The sequence below is a fragment of the Crocodylus porosus genome, unplaced genomic scaffold (assembly GCF_001723895.1).
Source record: "Crocodylus porosus isolate Cpor-Errol unplaced genomic scaffold, CroPor_comp1, whole genome shotgun sequence".
Taxonomy (NCBI): Eukaryota; Metazoa; Chordata; order Crocodylia; family Crocodylidae; genus Crocodylus; species Crocodylus porosus.
In genome coordinates this window covers 50,201,527-50,223,154 of record NW_017728931.1, presented here as the reverse complement: position 1 = coordinate 50,223,154, position 21,628 = coordinate 50,201,527, and the positions used below count along the sequence as shown (strand labels likewise).

The 21,628-nt window shown below is 42.3% G+C and overlaps 1 protein-coding gene across 5 annotated transcripts in view; it reads left to right on the top strand.

Moving 5' to 3' along the window:
• Positions 1 to 21,628, top strand: part of RBFOX2 (RNA binding protein, fox-1 homolog 2) — a 255,627-nt gene that overhangs the window by 152,383 nt on the left and 81,616 nt on the right. The gene's annotated exons all lie outside the window — the stretch shown is intronic.

Below are 21,628 nucleotides of genomic sequence, written 5' to 3'. Positions count from 1 at the left end.
GGGGGGGGGGGGGTGTTTTTTTTTAGTCTTTCAAGTGAAGCTAAATCTGTATTTTAATGACTCACTTCTGACAAGCGCAAAGGTAAACACTCTCCCACCCTCTCCGGGTGGCACTGATGGTTCCCCTCCAAGCTGCAAAGCCCTTCTTTAGCGGGATGTGGACATGGGGAGTGGGGCTGCTTATGATTTACTGAAGGGGAAAGTGCTTTGCATTGAGGGCAACTGACATTTCTCTGCGAACTTAACCGTGTCTGGAGCCATGACATTTCTCCTCTGCTCCTGTGAGGGGATTTCGTCGGCCAGCGCTCGCCTTTTAAGGCTATTACATGTTTTTGGATTTTTTATTTTGGCATGGAATCACCACCTCGCCACCAGAGGGGTGGGGGAAGGAGGGAAGGGAAGCAGCAGTTCGGAGCTGGAATCCTTTACTGTTAGGCATTATATAATGCCCTGCAGTGCTGTGCAGGGCTGGAAACCTTTAGGGGATATTCCCAGAGGGAGTGTGGGAAAGAAGAGATCTCTCTGAGGGAACTTCCTTTAAATCAAGGCTTAGCAAGTGCTGTTTTTTTGTGGAGCTGTGTAGTATTGGGAATATATTTCTGACTTGAATATACACATCCATGGTTAGTTTCCTGTACGTCTAAGTGAATCCATGTTTGTGAAACGATGCTGAGCTTCTGCGTGTCCCACTGCAAGGAACAGCAGCTTCACAGATGCTGGGCTTAGTAAGAGTCTGCCATAAAAAGTGGTACCAGTTTTGACCCCTTTTGTCTCATCTTGCATTGATTGTCAGGTCTCTGTGCATTTTCAGGCATCTTCCAGTACTCGACTTCTGCAGTTACTATTACAGTCCTTGCTCCATCACTGATGCTCTTTCATCTGGATCAGGGAGGGTTCCCCGTTTCAAGGCAGCAGAGGTTTTCAGTAATTTTTTGAGGCTTTTGGTCTACATGTTAGTTATTGCGCGGTTCTGAAAATGTGCCTCTGCAGAGTGTATCCGTGTTGTTGTATGTGCAGTGTGCGCTTGTAGAGTGTACACAGTTCTGCTGGTCTGCATACCTGGTATATTTATGTACGAGTGTATGGAGAAGAGGGGTTATTGTGCTGAGATGTATGCATAATTTGCCCTAATACAGCATAGTAGTGCTGTAATGTATAATGTTATTTGCATGTTCTCTATGTTTGTTTTGTGCATGTGTTTGCAGTTTTATGTGTGAGCATATCTATGTCCCCCTGTACAAGTGTGCATAGCTAGTGTTTGTGTATGGCCAGGAAATCTGAGCTAGGAGATGGTGGGTGTAGGCTTTTGCAAAAGCTTGGAAGGATGAGGTTCTTGGAGTATATAGTTAAATAGAAAAGTTGTAAACCTATCAAAGGGGTACCTTTTAATAAGCCAGAAGAGAAGCCTGACTTGTTCAGTCTGTCCCATTCATTGATAGGTGTGCAGGAGGAGATGGCAAACCCGTGAATTACTAGTCTTGGTTGACCTTGAATTACAACAGTCTTAAGTGTATGCGGTTTCTAGGATATGCTTTTTGCATGTGCATTACCCACTTACACTCTGCTATTGGGGAGCACACTATAACCATAGAGGTTGACTGCTGAGGTTGCATCTCTTCCTGTCAGGAGTCCCTGAAGGACTGTCACCAAATGTAGGAACACAGTGCAATGAGTTCATCCAAATGGTACTGCCGGCTTTTAAGAGGCTTCCCTTCGGGGCTAAGCCTGGTCCTTCCTTTTAGTTTAGTGCAGGCTTTGGGGTATTACACAGAATAATAATCCACAGAATAATTTCCTTACTGTGTGGTCTTATTCTAAGTGTTGCAGTGACTTTTCCAAGCCCCTGAACACAGTCTCTGTTTATTCCATTGCGACTTTGTCCTTGTTTATAAGAAGTGAATGGTCTGCATATCTTAAGCTTGTAATAGTTGGTAAGTATGACTACAACAGTACTACAAACAATTGCCCATATGAACCAGTCTGCCTTGTCTGCAATTTGTTGTATTTTAGGGAACAAGTTCCTCTCTGGCCCTGAAAGGGTGAGAATGAGCTTTGATGTATAAATGGCTAATTAAAAAAAGAGACAAGAGGCTAGAAATAGTGATGGGTAGAAACTGGAGATGCTGACACGCTTTTAAAAAAGTAGGAAGCCAACATTGCTAATGAGGGTTTGAGCTCTGATTCATTAACAGAAAGTACCTTGATCTGATCCCCCTTAATCCTAAATCAGTGAAAAGGAGTGTAAACCAGGCCCAGTATGTCATGTGCTAATTGCAGATGAAAGGGAAAGTCTTGGGTGGAGGGGGGAAAGATTGTATGTTAAAGGGCTTTTCCCCTGTGCCGTGTGGGGTGAGATTGCTAGCTTGTGTGGAACACAAAGCCCTCCCTTTCTTGGACAGCCTAGTGCCTTGCTGGCGTTTTCCTCCGAATCTGTTTCCCATCAGGGCTGCGAGAGGGGGAAGGTGTTGAGCATCTGGGAAAAGGGAAAATGGAGCGGCTGTCTCTTTAAGGAGTTCAGCTAGCCCATGTGGCAGCAGGCAGTTCTGGAGTGTATTCCTTTGCAATGAATCATCCCTTCCATTGTCTGCTTCCCCCTCCCCAGCATGCGGGGATGGAGCCTTTCACCTGGGCTGCTGCCTGCTCCTGGGGCTTGTTCTGAGGTTTTGGAGGGAGGAGGGGGGTGTTTGCTGTAATTAAAGCCAGCCAGGAGAAAGCTGCAGGATCCCATTTTCCCATTTTCTCTTTCTTGGCATTCTCGGATTGGCGGGGGTGGGGGTGGAGGGGTGGCACTTTTGCCTTTTTATCATTATTATTATTATTTTTTTTTTTTTTGGAGGCAGGTAATGGGGAGTAGCATCTCAAGAGCTGATATTCCCCTTTCATGTAAGCCCTGGATCTCCTTGTAGGATTATTCGTCTCCATTTTGTGGCACCATCTGAAGTGACTTCATTGCATTCCCTGCCAGCATGTCCCCCTCCCTCTGCACCCCTTGGAGGCTCCAGCTAGCACCGTTTATCTTGGCACGTGCTTGACTCACTACACTCTGCCCAGGGCTCAGGGAGGTGGTGGGGTTTGCGGGTTTGAGACTAATTTATGTTCCTGTTAAAATGAACCAGCAGCAGCCTCATTTTTTCCAGAGATTGTTTCTTCCCTATCCCTTCCCCCTTTCATAACCCTTTGCTTGCCAAGCCCCATGCCAGACTCGGAGGCAGTTCTGTGCTTTCAGAAGTTGCTTGCCCAGTGTCTGTTGTGTTTTGTTTTTTTTTGAAAACCAATGCAGAGTTCCTTAAATGGAGATCTTATTTAAATCTGAGTAGTGTTCTGACTCATTAAAGGCCTCTCTCTGTCTCCATCCCATTCATCTGCTTCAATCTCTCTCTGTCTCTTGACCCACCCTTATTGGGATGATCAGATAAAATGGATCTTTGTCTATACCCTCCAGTGGGATTAACACAGGTGATGCAGGTTGGGTGAGGTGGGGACAGGAGGCCCTGGAATGAAGGCTGTCTTGCATTGCCTAGAAATAAACAATGCTTTCTATTATACAAAACTGTCCTCCTTTGTCTGAACTGTCAGTAAATGAAAATTCAATCCCAGGATGGCTTACAATATGTGGTGGGAATCCCCTTTCCTTTAGAGGGGCTATATGCTGCTGGATGCTGTTCCCCCCCCACACCTTTTATAGAGCCCCTCTTCTCTTCCTGGATGATAAGGAGGCTCTCCTTTATAAACATCCAACTTCTTCAGGTGCTTCCTTTCCTATACAGGGATACCTAGATCAGTGGTTTTCAATTTGTGGTCCGTGGACCCCTGGGGATCTGCAGATTGTGTAAAGGGTCTGCGTAAGATGACTGTGATCAGTCGAAAGTATGCGAATACCCACACTTACAATTGAAAGGGACCTGCACCTCCATTCTAAATTTGTTAGTGGTCCACAAATGAAGCAAGGTTGAAAACCGCTGACCTAAAGTATTTGCTTCCTTTTTGCAATATGGTGGCATCTCCATTTCCTCCCCCCCCCCATCCCCTGCAAGCTCCCCTCTATTTGCTGTTTGGTTTAGGGTTCCTTTCACCGTGTGCACAATCTGTTTGAAAAGCGTTGTACTTTTCTTGACTCTAGGGCTTACATTCATTTGGTTTTCTTTTCATTCTGAAAAGGGTGCCTATTTAAATATTCACTGTGTCTATGCCTGTAGCATTTCCTTGGTTTTTTGCTCATTTTCTTGGTTTTGGCATGGGGCTACTTTCTAATGCTGGCAATGCTGAGCTGTGAGTGAGCTAGCTGGTCATTTTTCCAGGCAAAACCTCCCCAAGAAGAATTGAAGGACAGATCTGCAGCTTGGCGTTCCTGTTGTGCAGAGGCATGATTGTTGGGTTGGGCCTGGGGTTTGTTTCTCTAGACATGGAGATGTTTAAGGACTTTTTTATTGCAGTGTGAGGGAGAACTTAAAAATAAGAAGTTAAAAATCAATGGGGCCTGTCAGAGCCTAGCGAGTGTATTGGAAGGCTGACTCTTCCCACTACCCTGCTGAGGAGAGTGCAAAACTGCTCCAGGCAGTCACTTAGCAGCCTCAGGATGGCAGAAGCTGCATTTAATGATTCCTAAGCAGGATAGTGGTACGAAAGGGAATCTGATACAGCAGTGCCATTTGCTCAAATCCCGAATCCCAGTAATAAGCCATACTGTTTAACACATTTCTACTTCAAATGGCAAAATAGATTAATGGTTGGTATCCAGGGCTAGGAATCAGGAAAAAGCATGGGCTTCTTAAAGCTTTACCATAAAACGTATTGTGTGATCATTAGTCAATATGAAGTATTTTGTTATTGCTTCAAGACCTGTTCCCAACATGAAATTTCCAGCTCCATGAGCTGAGGTGCACTAACAATGCTCATTTGAGGATAAGAGCCTGTTGCTGCTCTCATATGGGATCCCAAATTTCTGTCCCCTGAAAACAAAAAGCAAAACAAAACAGAACACCCACCATGAGCCCCACACTTGTTGCACTGAACTCACATTGGTCATTTGGTTATTGCAACATATGACTTAGTACTGGCTGGAAGAGAAATAAGAAGACAGGATGCCTGTGTAAACATTCCTGGCTAACAAGCAGATGAAAATTAATCCCATTTTATTGCTAATTGATCAAGTGATTGGTGCTCACCTGTCAGATTCTGGAGATGCTTTCAGCAGGTGACGTTACTGTTTTTGTGGGTTGATGGAGAAAGTAGTATCCACACTCTCCATTCTTTCTTCCTTTAGCTTTACCACGTATCACTCAGCTGCTTAAGACTCAAAGTTGATCCAGGAGTTTCCTTGAGAAGGGCACGAACAGGGTGCAGGAACAAATGAATTGCCTCAACTGGGGGAAGAAAGTCTCAGTTGGGGGGAGAAAGCAGGAAGAAATTTTGCATTGTTAATAAACATAGATTTTTAAAGAGAGAAAATCAGGATTCTCCCACTTAATTGTTTTTCTGTGGGTTAAGAAAACATGTACCTTTTCTTCTTGATTTATTTCCTCTCTACAGTATTTGTACCTGTGTTGTTACTGTAGGGTGGCTTATGATTTTATGCTGTGCAGACTGATTTCTCTTTGTTAGATGACTGGTGTATGCCACTTTGTGCTTAGCGAGAGCTGGTGTACGTGCTGTTTAGGTAGGGCTGTCCACAAGCATCAGAACAGCCAAGGCTGAACTAAAAATGTTTTCTAGAAATAGAGTGGACTTTGCAAACAGAAACCAATGAGGAGCAGTGTTGTCTCTTATCACTGTAACAACATGCTTCTTTAAAATGTCTGAACTCTTTGCCTTAGCAAAACATCTGCTGATGTATTTTATATTAATATTACACACGAACTGTATTAAAATAGCATTCTAGAGATTGAAAAGTCAAGGAAATGCTAGAGCTGTGCAACTTTAATTCAGCTCGCTTGTTCCATATGCAGTCTTTAATTACTTTGGTTACCCTTATTTCAAGGTTGAATTTACCTGACTTCAAGTATTGCATCTTGTCTGCACTATTAGAAGACCTCCTCACTGACAGGAGCTCTCTTCCATGCACAAATAATTGTACACAGTGACCAAGATACTTGTCAAACTACTGTATCAATAATCTGAATAGATTAAGCTCCTTGACTTGGATCGGAAGCTATCTTTTTGATCCAGTCCCTGGTTCATATTTTGTGGCTGTGGTATTTCTCTAACCTTCTTGAAATGTGGGCTCTGCCAGAACTGTACGTTTTATCCTAGTAATGGTCTTACTGATGGAGTCTGCAATGGTAAAATGACTTCCCTAATTTTACTTGATATTCCTTTTTTATACATCTAAGGGTTATATTACCCTTTGTGCCACCATATTACCTGGCTGCCTCATGGACCCCATACTCATCCTCTGAATCACCACTTTCAAAAACCCATCATGTAGGTAAAACCTACATTTTTTCTCAGATGCACTACCTTGTGTTTGGCTGTACTAAAATATATTATGTTGGATTGCAACCACTTAACCAGACACTTCAGATTCCTGTAATAGTGGCCTGTCTGTATTATTTACCACCACACCAATATTTGAGTCATCTGTGGAGTTTACTAGTAAAGGTCTTATATTATCATCTCAATCACTGATGCAATTATTGAATAGTTTTGGACCAGGTTCTTAGCCCTAGGGGTCCTTGCTAGAAAAATGATTGCCTACTATTTTTTTCCACAGAGAAGAAAGGATCTAAAAAAGCAAACTGCCAAGAAAAATACCTATCAGGCAGCAACATATTGACATCGTGTGGGTTATCGACAGGATCAGAACCTGTATGCCTATCATGTAGACTACTGGAACTCGTGCCAAGTGTATAGCAGTAGTAGGTTGTTATATTCTCTGTGGGCCTGTAGATCGGGTGGAAGGGACACTTTGCTAGTTGGTTTCATGTCTGTTTGCTGACAACAGAGGAATAGTGAGACTCAGAAATCATGGATTTCATTCCAAGCTCTAGTGAGAAACATGCTCTAGTGGATACAGATGCTCTCTACCCATTCCCCTCATGTAGTGCCGTTTCTGTCTTTTATCCTCCAAACTATCCTCATCTTGTGACTTCTCACTTCTGGCCCCTTGTCCAGCAAGTCTTAATTTCCCTCTTCCAGACTCTAAGTGTGTCTTCTGCACACCAAATCCCATATTTTTTTGATCGGTCTCTTTTACTTCCATCTGCCGCTCCCTTCTACCCCCTCGTCTCCAGTCTAAACTAGTCCTAGTCTCAAGATCCCTTATTGGACTCCTCATGCAATCTCAAGTGCTCCTGCCCCACAGCTCCTTGTCCTAGACAGTTCCTGTTGTCTTTCAGCTCTGTCAGCTCCATCTCCTGTATCTTTCTCCGCCCTGTATTCCAGATCTCTATCTAGCCATTCCCAGCTGCCCCAGCCACGCTTTGAGCTTGCCATACGGTGTCAGTCTGTTTCTCTCTGGTGGTTGTATGCTTGTCTCATTGGTTTGCCTTCCCCTTAATTCCCAGGCTCCTTGTCCTTTACCTCTCCACCAGCTCCAACTCCTGTCTGGATTCAAGTCAGGTAGCTTCTGTCTTCACAGTGCTCAGGCCCACAAAGGGTCATTAAGAGCACAGTAGAGAGAAGGTTTTCCTGCTCTTGCTTCAGATACTCAGACCTGGCCCTGACATTCCCTACAGCAGCTCAGAGTGACAATTATAGCTGAAGTCCTGATCAGTCCATGGTTTGGACCATGCCCGATGCAACAGACTCTTCAGGAAATTGGCTGCTAAAACTGAGGAAGTTGCTAGACAGCATATGCACGCTACAAGTTTCCACTTGCCTGGAATGTTTTTGATGATGCCCTTCCAGCCCTACTTTTCTATAATTCATAGAGTTATTATAATGTGGTCAAATTTGACAATACTGGGTTTGCAGTAGGTATATCCCTGCCATAATGGCTGCCTCTGTCAAATTTCAAGATCTTGTCTGGAAGCGTGAGTCTATTTGAAATGTTGATCATGAGCAGAACATGATATAATTCCAACATTGCTTTTTTGGAAACCGGTGAACCACTGCACTGTTTTATTTAAAAAAAACCCCCAAAAACCCAACAAAACATTCAGTCTGACGCATCTTGGAAAGTCTCAGACCAGACAATTAATTTGGCAGAGTTGTGAACTGCTGAAAACAGAGTTTTATAACGGGAAGTATCCAACAACCTTAATCATAGATGGTGCCACCAGCTTGCCTTTTATTAGCTTTCATTTCCAATAATTCCAGAAGATTTTACATAGTACTTTATATGCAAAACAATCCCGATTATCTGAGGATTCAAGAAGACATCAGACATCTTTGGGTAACTGCAAGGGCACACTGCCCAGCAACCTTTGAAGACTGCCGCCAGGCTTGGGAGATCTTGAATATCGTTGACATCCTGCTGAACTGGCTCTCCTTATTTAGAGGTTCATAGTCTCAGCAGTTCTGGTCCTGTAGAATCTAGGCATTTTATATACAGTTGAAGCCCCAATCCAGTAGCGCATATTTTGCTTTCAGATAATTGTTTCTGATTAACTAAGGTTTAGATGATCAGATTTTGACTTGGGTTATATATACAATCCCATTTTAACTTCACGTCCCAGTTTTTAATCTTCTCTTAACATTCAAGCTTGTCTCCACCTCTCTCCCCCCACAGTCCCTGTATCAGTGCCAGACATAAAATATTTGCAAAGGAAGCATGCAAATCACCCAGGTGATTTCTTGGGCAGCACCAGTCCTTTGTAGTTCACATGTTCCTGACGTCTTGTTCTAGCCATAATCTATGTTGTTGTCTTGCTCTGAATCTCTTATTTTTGCTATTGTCTTAGCTAATGTTTGAAATGAGGGACCAAAATTGAGGTAGAGACATTTAGGAAGAATGCAGAAGGGCTGTTGTAAAACACTGTAACAGACTGAAAGTTGTATTCTTGTCACTCTACGTAGACCCTCTTCAAGACTTGTTCAGCACAAAAGAGGTGTGACGCTTGAGGAATCCATGACCATGTTGACTTCTGATGCGGTTGTGAGATTTTTGTTGAATGGTAGCTGTTTTGTGTGCTGTCTTGTTTTAATTCACATTAGACTGGCATAAGTTTTCTTTTTTTTCCTTTGCGTGCATCATTAAACACATTTCTTTTCCGTGTGCGGGCCGCGCACAAATTTTGCCCGATTCTTCCATTAAGTGAAGTCCATTTGTGCCGCTAGGGCAGTGTAAAATGGGAGGAGAGATTTCATGTGGGGAATTCTCTTTAGATAATGGAGTTATACCAGTGGCACTACATTGGGACTAGGAATGGAAGGTAAGGGGTTCAGGAAGATCATGACCACAGCACACTAAGTGCTGATTATTCTCTGTTTCCCATTCTCTATATGGAGACCTGGGAAGAAGAGTAGAAGTTAGAGAAGCAATACAACTGCCCTGATGCCAGGTTAGGTGGGTTCCAAAACAGCTCTAGAATACAGCGGTTGCAGAGGTGCTCTAAAACTTCCTTTCTGTCCTGCCCTGCACTCAGTCCTTCACTGTGCTCAGAATCCAGCCCCACATGTGAGACAGTTTACATTCCCATTTTTATAGTAGCCCCGGAATTTTAAATGATTGCAGATTTTCCATAAGTAGTTTGAGGGTATGATTACCCAATAGTATGCATTTTTGGAAGGCAGGTAGAAACAATACTGCAGAAATCTTGCCCTGTCAGATAGCAGGACTTCTAAGGGCTTTGTCTTAATAAATTAAGCCAAATCTGAATAAATCAGGTTTATATCAGACTAAGAGCATCTCTGTTGTGTTTTGCATCAATTTTAAATTGTAGCTTTAGGCAAAATGGTGCAGCTTTGAATATAGACAAAGTTAAGACTCATCCTCAAGAAACCCCAGCTCTGGGAGGTAAAAGAGATGGTAATGTTACCATCCTCCTCAGGTTTCAGTTCAAATATGATATCTTTTCTGTTAAGGAAATGTTTAATTAGCTTTGAAAATGAGCTGCCTAGTTACTAAAAAGCCAGTAAGGGAGCGAGGAGAAAGTAGAACCAGAGGCTGGAGACTTCAGGTGAACAGTCAAGAATCAAAGCAGTCTATGGACCTCTAAACGAGCGTAAACTATCATAGTTTGACACAGGGCAAGAAGTCCTACCCAGCAACTAAGGTGCATCTGCAGTTCTGTATCCCTCTGGCCAAAGCAGAAGCATCCAGAGAAGCAGAATAGGTGGTAGGAAGCAGAAATTGTTTATGTGACAACAGAGCAGGTAGCAGAATTTTAAAAATATGGGCAGGTGTAAAGGGAAATGGATTTTCAGACTGTGGGGTGTTAGCAGAGTAAAGTTACTGTCTACTGTGTAGTCTCCAGCCATTTTACAAGAATTCAGTAAACTTATCCCAACATGTTAGGGAAAGAAAGTAAATCCCAAGTCTTCAAGAGTATCACCAACCTGGAGCATAGACTTGGAAAGGAACAAAGAATAGAAAACAGATTGTCCAGGACAAAAGCAGTCTTTTTCCAGCACCTGGCCAGTCCTGAAAGGGCTTAACCATGGCTGCTGGGCAACAACCCACAGAGCAGGACAGCCCAAATCCTTTATTTTAGATCAAAATAAGTTAAACTGCCCTGGGCTCTGTATTGAAGATAGTTTTTCAAATGTGACATTGATGAAATGTATCTGTGAGCTATGGTGACCCATATGGAAGAGGATCGTATGGAGCCTCTCCAGCAATCTGGGCCTTCTGCTTCCAAAGCAGTGTGTGCGCTCAGTTGCAAAGTGACATCTGTTTCAAAAGGACATGTTTATATGATAGAGAAGAAATATTCCTCCTTCTTCTGCATGGGTCTTTCAGTGAACTTAAAAGTAGGTTCCATTTCTGTTACCCCCATGATCTATGTTTGAAGTCCAAACAAGTTAGTCAGTAGCACTGGGGACGGCCTCAACTTCAGTTTCCATTTGTTGTCCTAAGTATTTGGAGTTCTGTTAATTCTATTCCCTTTGGAGCACTGAGGACCAAACTATCAAGCAGTTATGCCTACTCACATTACAGGATCTCTCCTCCACCTTGTCTTTTGTGTAAAATGTGATGCACTTTTTCATGTGCCATTTAAAAAAAAAAGAGATCCCAAACTTTTGTTTGACACTCATGATAGGTTCTGCTGATATTACAGAATTTGGGATTAATTGTCAAAACATACTGTGCGAGAGAGACCATTGGCATTAGCTGCAATATAACTTTCCTGTTAGTGGGGCTGCAGTTACTGAAATTAATTGTCAACTGCTTCTCTCTGTTATTTAGAAATATATCCTTGAGAGCCACAGAATGAAAGTTCCTATCATTATCAAACTCTTCTTTTTTTTATTTGGCAAACCTTAACTGCTTCTTTGTTTATGTCATGCTACCTTAAATGACCCTCTTTTTTTTTGATTGGCACACCAGAGTACACCTGCCCAATCACTGGAATTCTACTGTATTTACTTGAATATAAGACAAGGTTTTCCCCTTCCCCAAACAGCATGGTAAAAAAATGCTCCTTGTTTTACATTTGCATATGAGGAAACTTCATTGAATGCACTGTCTGTAATTAAACTGCTACCAAAAGCAGCATGTGTTCAGTAATGGAAATGGACTATGAAGTTGATTAAATGTACCCAACACTGAATGTGACCTATATTGGGCAAACATACTGATGGGAACCTAGTACTAGCTGTTCCTTCCTTCCTTGGCCCTTAGGAAATACTTTTTTTTTTTGTTTCCTATACAGGGAACTGGCACTGGAAATATTGCAATATAAAGCTGGCACCAGGAGGGCCAGAGCCAGCCCTGATCCCTTCCCCTTAGTGCCCACGTTTGTTCTTAAGTAAAAAGGCCAAGTTGCTGATAGCAACCTACCATAAAAATAGGTTAATGTAGCCCAACCTACCACAGAAATTGGTTAATATAGCCCATCTAAGGAAAATATATTGTAATACCCATTGTGCTAAGTCCCCCGCAGTGCTTACTCTTAAGTCATGGTGAGCTACTATACTGAATAGATTTCAATTTCCTCTTCGCTCCTACAGCAGAGCTGTGCCTTTCTTACATGTTTCCCACGATCCGTTTCTTCACCAGCCTAAAACATCTGGCAAACATCACCAAGTGGGGCCCCAGGCAGTTCACCCATAATTCTTCTGTTGTCCCCTCTCTCAGCCTGGCACATATAATTAGTTTGGCCCTACTTTCCATGAGATGGAGCCAGACCAGGTGCATCTGGAGTATACACACATGCTAAGCAGTGCTGAACTATGGGGTCACCATGGCTTGAAACACTGTTGATTTTGCTTGAGTTCAGCCCAATGATCTATGTGGTAAATAACAAGCCTTTTGGCTTTGGATCGATAGCATGCATTGTTTGTACATGTATTAGTAGGTACAACAGTGCGGTATTAAACTATGTTTATGGAATATTTATGCTAAACTTGCAGCACTGTAAAATGCATCAAATCTGGATGAACTAAGTTTATAGGTACGTATAGTAATTCACATATATGCAAATCACGACCTACATATTTATATCAAAGTAATTGTTTTCAGACTTGCCCCTCTTTTCCATGTGGTTAGGGAGAGCAGGGTCTGATAGTAAGGGGATGGGAAGAAGGGGCTGCAGGGGGAAGAAGTTGGAAGGGGTGGAGGGTTAGGGGACCATGTGATCCTCCCAGCTTTCTTTTCCCTGGTGTGGCCCACAGTGAGAGGGGGACAAATTAAAGGTAAAGCACCAGTAATTAGATTCTTTAACTGGATAATTATAACAAATGTATACGTTTTCCATATATGGAATCTAAGTATTGGGGGGTTGTCTCAAGTAAATACAGTATAAATTTCTGCCAGTCAGCAGTTTGAGTGCTCACCAGTTTTGCTGTGTCCTGCAAAATGGTCCTTTTACTTTAAATTTCTCAGTGGAGTAGTAGATCAGATCTATTTTAAAAAAATATGGTGAGCTTGTCTCCACTGAACCTCCATGAGTATCTTTTAATATATCTTCTTTGGAGTGTTCACAAGGCCAGTTAGAAGGGTAGAAAGGTACAAGGTAGTTTGTCAGATTAGGAGTTTGGCTTTTCATGTAGTTCTTGTCCTTGCTCACTTTAATAAGGTTTTTCCTGAAGGTGAGAGTAGCTGCAGGGAGAGGAACAGGATTGTAAAATTCCAACTCTTAACAAAGGTAAAATGACAGAATTATCAGTGCCCTTTGATTTGTATTTATTTATTTTTTGCTCAGGTCCCTGCATTATAATGGTGCTGTAAACAGGGTCTCTTCACTTTCCCTGCATTGTCATGGCCAGTCTTGAATGGTGGCTTCCATTAATGCTCCAGGAACCTCTGTTCTGCAGGGATGACGGGAGGCAGCAAGTGATCGATCCAGCTATTCAATACACAGATTTACTTCCCTGAAATTCTATCCAGGGAGAGAGGTTTTGCCATTTGACAGCTCAATATTTCTTTTTGGAGCCAATTTGTGCCATAGAGCTGGGAGAATGAGAGTGTTTCATTAGTATGATACTGGCCAGCCAGAGCAGACAGAATAGCGTTCAGGCACTTTCATCAAAAAACAAAAAAAGAGCACTGATGGCATATTGTAAACCCTGCCTTGCTTTAGAAGGTGCTCTCTGCTACATGTCTGTCTCCCTGAGGAAAGTTAAGGTTATATTCAGAAAAGAATTTGGTCATATAAAATGTATGGAATTTAGGTACTAAAGTCCCAAATTGCAAATCTGAAAACTCTCAGAAGCCACCTAACTCTGGAGATGCTTCAGTTCCATAGGCTTTATAAAGCACCCAGGTACGTGTCATATGGAGAGGTGCAACTCCCAAGAACTTGGCCGAGTTTTGATAGGGCTGAGCAGCTCAGTGCATGGTCCATACCTAAGTACAAATAGGATCCAGACCTAGGCCAGTGGTTCTCAACCTTTTTAGACCCAAGGCATCCTTTAGTAGGCTCAAGGCATCACTTGGAAAATGACAGCTTTTAGTTTTCTCCTTTTTTTGACAGTGGAAAAATAATAGAGGAATTCTTCTGTTGCAAACAACTTGGGAAGACAACAACCGGGTCAAGGTGTTTCTAACACTATGAATTTCTGCTTGAAATCTCTGGGTTGATCTTGTGAATCATGTTTACACGCCTAACGGTGCTAATGTTGTGTGATATCTTGCAGCACCCTTGAAAGGATCTCGAGGCACCTCTGGGTGCCGTGGCACTCTAGTTGAGAATCACTGTTTTGGGCACGCTGCTCCCCGAGTGTGGCTTGGTCTGGAGACATAACTCAAGGATTGCCTAACATACTAACGGGTTCAGACTCCTCAGAAATTCAGTTATGGCCACCAGTTTTTTTTGAAACATGCTTGGAAGAAGAGAAGGAGGAGAGGAGGAAAGGGTAGTGTTTTCATATAATATCCTAGTGCTTCAGCCAGGAAGTGAAGGTATGTCTGTGACAAAGGCAGCACCATGCTGAGACTCTCCATGCACACTAGCTCTTGAACTGGAAACGGTATAGCCATGTTACTGTGGCATTTTACTTGAGCTAATTTTACAGTCATTGGATAAAGTACAGGACACATTCTTAGACCTGGGACTGGAGTGCAAGGCTGCAGTGTTTTAATTTAAAAGGCACTCTGCTTGTCTCCTTTTACTTGGCATAAGATAAAGTAGACTTCTGAAAGCTTTTCTTTATATTGGGTATCTGGTTAGAGTTTTAAACAAGATCTTTCAGAACCTTATGTAAGTGGTGAGGACTAGTATATGATTCCTTCTGTAAGCATACCATGAATTCCTCATGTGCTGCTTATATATTCTAAGCATATCATAGTCAATGGTGTCATAAATCCAGGTATGTCACCTCCTCAAAATATATCTTTTCATCTTGTGTTAACATTCTCAGAGGTATTTTAGCTTATCTTGGTTGAATTTAAAAGGTAGTTATGGTTCTCAGAGAAGCTTAACAGATGCAAGAATAGATCTATGAATTTGGCCTTGAATAGGTGTCCCATATACTTTCTACTATAGCTTTGGGTGGCTTCAGAGTTTACTGCAAATCATAACCTCTCCCAGACTCTGGGAGGAATCTTTTTTTTTTTTTTTTTTTTTTTTTTAAACAAACAAACCTTGACTTCAGAGAATCCAAACTGGAAGTACAGCAAAGACCTTGGAAAGGAGCAGACTTTTAGTGCTGTGAAAGTTGAAATAAAACCCAAATACCCAAGTAATGTGCAGAGGACAGAATTTGAGTAAATGAATGCATTCTCCATTATGTCCTCCTTTTATATGGCTGGTCATAAGCAACTTCCATGGCCGTGTCAAGGTTGGCTGGCCAGCAGACAACTTCTGCAGCTGCCTGGTTGATGTCGGAGGTACTGCTAATGAACCATCAAAGCCAGCACTGGCATATCATGTGGTCCACAGCCTGTATTTCCTGGCTGCATTTTCATTTTGGGCTGTTTTTGATATGTCATAAATAAAGGAGAACTGCATCAGTGAGGCTGATGTAGTAAGTGAAGTCCATTAAATCCAGGAGGCTTTTCTGAGGGAGTCAGCAGTGAGGTGCTTCCTGGGGACATTAATGTCCCAGAATGCCCTGTAGTGTGCTGCAGGATTGTACACAGGCCCTTTGAGACCATATGCTCAGGTTCAGAATAGTTTTTTTGGGATTATAGTTGAGATTTTGGTGAGTTCTGGAGTCCTTGTTATAATAGTAAATCAGAGTTAACTATAATGAAAATATAGGTGGCATGCTTTTAGTACACCTCTTCAAATTTTAGGAAGTGCTATCTATGTGGGATAGAATTGGCAGCCATTTGATGAGTATTGACTTTTGAGTCTCAGTTATGATGCATATTGTAGCATTGAGTTTCACATCCAAACACTCATTATGGGTACTAGTGGGCAACAAGAAGCATAATACAGGCAGTCCTCGACCTATCAACGTTTCGAGTTGCAATGTTTCGCACTTGCATCGTTTATAAATTGACACTCTGTTTCAACTTTATGACATCAGTTTTGAATTTACAATGCTTGATCTGATACAACGCCACGCCAGCAAACAAGTTCGCTGCATCGCCCATCTCCCTGGAGAACATCTGTCCAAACTTCCTTGGACACTTTCTTTAAGAAAGCAGACAAGACTCCAGAAAAAACCTGCAGCCAAGACTCCTGAGAAGACTCCAACCAAGAACCCTTCAAAAAGTCCAACCAAAAGCCTTTCAAAAAGTCCAGCAAAGTCACCTCAAAGAAGTCCTTCCAAATCCATATGATTGCTATTTACATTATAAATACATGAATGTAGCTATATTACTCATCTATAATTGATTGAGTACAAAATTCTGGGGTATTTTTGGTGAAAATAGGGTATCGGGCCTTGGTTCAGGAACCAATCCCCCATTTATAACATTGTTTCTTATGAGTCTTAAGACGTGGTTTTCAGGAACCAATTGTGTTGTAAGTCCGAGGACTGCCTGTACACTGCAGGTGAGTAAACCAAAACTACTGCTGTTGTTTGAAGCGTGACGGTATTGGCACTTGACAGCATCCCAGCTAGTTTTTGTAGGAGACTGGTCCTGGTTGTAGTTTTTTGGTGCGTCTTTTCTAAGTAGCTTGTAAGGGTCAAACTCCTGTGTAAGATTATGCAAGTGTATGTTGGGTGAGGCTCATTTTTTCACTTTCTGGCCACAGAAAAAGGCATCCAGTAGTTGTTTGGGAGCTTTGTTGCTGAGATGGAAGGCTATAGTCATTTTCTTAGGGCGTGGGACTTAGTTTTCCATAATGGAAGCAGTCCCCCAAGATTATCTTGTGCCCTGAAACCTATTCTCTAGCCAGCCAATCTTTATTAGCACTTACAAAGTTCTGTGTATTTGTATATTAGAGAGCTGAGAAGAGCTACAAGCAGTAGAATAAGACCAGAGTCAATTCAGCATATAGGGACAGAAATTATTGCCTCATGATGCATCCCTTGAAGGATAGAGTCTAAACTTTGAGGGACTTAAAGCATTGTTTTCTCCCTTAGATCAAAATCCTAGAACTTAAATGTTGAAGCCCCCGCTTCCTCCAAACGCGGTGAAGGCAGAAAGTATGATTATTTTATTGTTCCTCACCGTGGAACATAGGAGTTGTGAACCTTTCCCCCTTTTCTGGTGGTCTTTGCTGTTTGGAAAGTAACTGAAACTGTACTCATGAATCTTTGAAGTTCTCAGGTGCTTAGAGGAGGCTACAGAAAGGAGGGGGGACAGGACAAGGAGCAGCCCTGGCTCTGCAGTATTTATGTCTTCTCTTTTATCCTAATAGACTTCTCATTGGGATGAATGTGTTCTGAAATATTTATTGCCCTGTTTAAATATTCATTGCTGCAAAGGCAGTGCAGCATGATGGCAGTAGTGGTGCCTCAGGGGACAGGTGGGCTGCAGCACTCCTTGGCATTTCCTTTCAGTAATGTGATAAAAATATGATAAATATTAGGCATTCCCCCACTGCAGGTTTGACATGAACAGTCTGGCTTACGTCTTGGTGATTCCTATTAGTGCCAGGGACTTGCATTTGTTACCAAGGCCACGTCTTGAAGTATCCCTCTTGACTGTCAGATGCTTATGCTTATTCTTAAGTTTATGTGTGTGCGTGCATGTGTTCGCACACGTGTATGTGCATGCACACACATGTGCAGGAGAGAGAGAAGGAGGATCCATTGGCAAAAAGGGGTTGAGTTCAATGTGGCAGACTATCTTGTCTTTCTGGTAGTGATGGCAGGTAAGTGGAGAAGAAAATAGCATGTGAGTTGGCAGAAATGTCTTGGAAATTACTACAGTTTGTTTTTTATTTATTTATTGGAACTTGCATTACTTGCAGGGCTCCAAATGCTGAGAGAATTTCCCATGAATCTAGATGATCGTACACCAGTGTAGCTTTTAAGGGTACCGCTACAGTTTTAGTAAGGATTTAAACCAGTTTAAAAGTGTATCTGCCCATTATAAGTTTGCGCTATTTTAAACCGGTGCACTTTTGAAACAAGACAAGGCATTAGGGAAGTGGGGGTGTATGAGCAGCTTGCTTTGGAAGACCTCCGAGGGATTGTTCTGTTTGAAAACTTCAAGGCCTGTGCTGATAAGCCCTAGCAAAGAGAACGAAAATTTGTAAGAGGCATTGCACAGTGTGAGTCAGATGCTGACCTTGGGCTGCACCTTTGAGCAATATCTGGGTTGAGGTGGGATAGAGTTCTGTGCAAACTTGTGGTTGCAGGCTGGGTTTGATGAGTGCACATTTGACAGAAGCCCTAGATGAGAAGGGAACTCTATAGACCTGTGTGTCAAATTCATTGAGTAATCCCTATGAGGGGACTATCAGGGCTGGTTTGCAAGGGGCCACGTGGAAAAGTTAAGGAGAATAAACTAGGGCTAATGCACTTAATCCTTGCTAGAGTAAATTAAGGTTGCTTTACTCCTGAATGAGGGTGTCCACACAGATTTTAAAAGCTCTAATTTATGCACCTATCCTTCACACCACACCATAGCTTTTTCTTGATGTTCCCATACAGATATTCACTTTGATTATGTAGTCTGATCATCTCCATATCACGCACTATTACATTACACCCAGTTACCCATGTATTGAGCCAGATAATTTGCTTGGCAAAAGCATTCTTCCATAAAGGCAGCCAGGCCTGTTCTGAAGACTCTGAAAGATGGGAAGCGATAGATTCTTTACGATGCTTTTGTAATTATTCTCAGTGTTTAAAAAAAAAAGTAAAAAAAAGTGTGCCATACTTCTAACTTCAATTCATCTGGCTTTAGCTTTTTAGCCATTATTTTCTTGTTACGTTTTTCTTCATTAGATAAAAGAGCCCTTTAGTACCCAGTATTTTCTCACTGTGAAGGTACTTTTAGACTGTAATAAAGTCACCGCTCTATCTTCTTTTATAAGCTAAATAGATTGAACTCTTCAGTCTGTTACAATATGGTATTTTCCCTTGCCTTCAAATAATTTTTGTGGCTATTTTCTGTCCTCTTTCCAATTTTCCAATGTCCTCTTTAAAATACGTGCACTGGAACTGTATCCAGCCTTCTTACAGTAGTTTTACCCACACCATATGCAGAGGTAGAATCCTCTCTACTGCTATTTACTGCTTATGTAGCTGTGCATCACATTAGTCTTTATTGGCCATACCCATTACAGTAGGAGCTTGTGTGGAATTGCTTTTCCACTGTGATCCCTTTTTCAGAGTCCTTGCTTTCCAGGATTGAGAATAAAACCTTGGTTTGGGATGGAAAGCTGCTCTTGGAACAAATGAGAAACAGAAAATAGGAGAGTGCTATGCTGAGAGAGAGAGGGGAGAAAGGGGGGGAGGTGGAGAAGTCAACGTGGAAGCAATCTGGATTTCTGAGCCACCACACTCGGTTCTTAAAAATGTGCCAAGTCAATTATAAATTTCCTCGACTAGTTCTCTTGTCCCCACCCCCATAGCAGATTGATGTAGGTTTATTGCTTTGTTACTTAGTCCTGACACTTGAATCATGAAGGAGTCTGGTTTGCCTTGGCTGGAGTTGTCTGTGTCTGATCCGGTCTGCTTGGTATTGAATTCTGACCATACCCAGGACTAATTCAGATGGACTTGAGGTCATAAACATATAATGGGCCTGGAAGATTTTGCTGCCCATGTAAGAATCTCAAGGGGAGCTGTGCTTTATATATAATATATGCATCTCATCACCCACCTCTCTTCACTCCATAGTTGTGTCTGTGTGTACAGCTTTTTGCTCTGCTTTCTGCCAGCTCTGCAGTTCCTTCCAAAGCATTCAAAACCTTACCAATTGATTCCAGATGTGCTGTTCCCTTTCCCAGCATTCTCTCTCTTCTCCCTCCCTTTTGGCTGGCAGCGGAGCCAGCACTGCTGCTCTAGCCTTGGTTTTCGTTGTGAGGCCCTGGATTGAGGTGGATGGGGCAGACAGTTGGGAGAGTTTTGCTGGCTACTGGAGCAGGGGAGCTGAAGGGGCATTAATAGCTTTGGTTACCCAAGTAGTGGAAGGTTTGAAATGTGACTGGGAGTCCTTTACGGTTGGTCCATCCTTTAGTCATCAAAATCTGTTTATGAGCCGTTTCTGTGTGCAGTTCAACATACCAGCTTCATCTCACTATGCTTCCCTCTTGGAGCAGTACAAGGAAATCTGATTCCTGGTTGCAAATGGCATCTTTGTGATTTTAACCAGAGATGCACATGGTTGAAGAGGTCCATATGTCTCCCATTATCTGCCTTAGGAAGGGCTGTGCAAAATTTGTTTGTCCTCAGTAAGTAGGAATCTTTCCAAAAATGCCATCAACTTTATCTAAGACTTAAGTTGTTAAAAGCAAAACAAAAAAGCCCCCCAAAACAAATATATCTAGTTCTTGCTGTTGCAAAAATAACTTTCCAAATGTAGGTTGATCTAGTGCTGTGTGTCCAGATTTAGGATGAAAATTGAGTGCTAATGCTCAGACCAGGGATTCTGGCTTAAAACATCACCACAGTTAAGGCAATTGGCTGGTGAGAAGGCTAGTGAGTAGAGGGGTTCAGCCTCTGCTTTTAGAAGTCCTTGGAGGGGAGGCTGTCTTCACTGCTGCTTGAAGTAGTGGCCATCTGACATAGGATGACTTGGTTAGAATGAGGGAATTGACTTCCGCCATCCAAGGGGGGGAGTGATTCTCAACCAGGGTGCTGCAGCACCTTGAGTACCTGGAGATCCTTTCAGGGGTGATGCAGCGTGCCATGCATCTTTTGTGGGGTGTCTTGAGTCTAATAAAGGTTGAGAACCACTGCACTAGAAAGTCTGCTTGGGATGGCATGGTGCATTAAGAGTTTCCAGTTGTATCTGCAGATATGGGTATTGTCTTAATTAGCCAGGTATCCCTTTCGATGTGGAGAGCCTGAGTTTATACATAGTGATAAAATGGAAGTAGCCCAGTGTTGGGATCATCATGCTGAATGGGTGCTGGCTGTATTTCAGGTACTTATGAGCAAAGCTCTGTGTCGTTCTTTCTCTTTTGGCAAATAGGGGGTTTAATTTCCCTCAGCATCGTATGCTGAAGAAAGTGCTAGGCACTAAGTTTTACGGAGTAAATTTCTGTGGTCTGTCCACATTTTGATTTGGTTTGAACAATGCAATAGTTATAGGAAAATATATTGTTCTTTCTTTGTTTCACATTGTTGGGATTAAAAGCATGTAATGCGAGAGTTTCTCCATATACAAGTTTGGGCAAGATTAGCAAGAAATATGCTTTAAAGAGACATAGTTAAATATTTATAATTTGTTTATTGATTTTTTTCCCCTTAAGGGTGGCTATTTTTGTTTGATTTAATCAAAATAAAACAAACAGAGCAAAACTTCAAAAACCCATACTGGCGGTGCCTGGTTTAAACTAGAACAAAGAATGCCTACATACATACTCTCTTAGATAAGTGGCCTGGTTTAAAAATACACCTTGGAGTAAACCCTGCAAGACAATGGAAAGACAAAGCCTTAGCTTGAGGAAGAAACCAGGCAAATTTCTGGTATGCCCATGGTAGCAAAGGGCAGAATCTCAGACCTCTTTCCTGTCCTGTAGCTGCTCTTCAGCTGATTCACGTCACAGTCACTTCATGTGATTCGATTTCT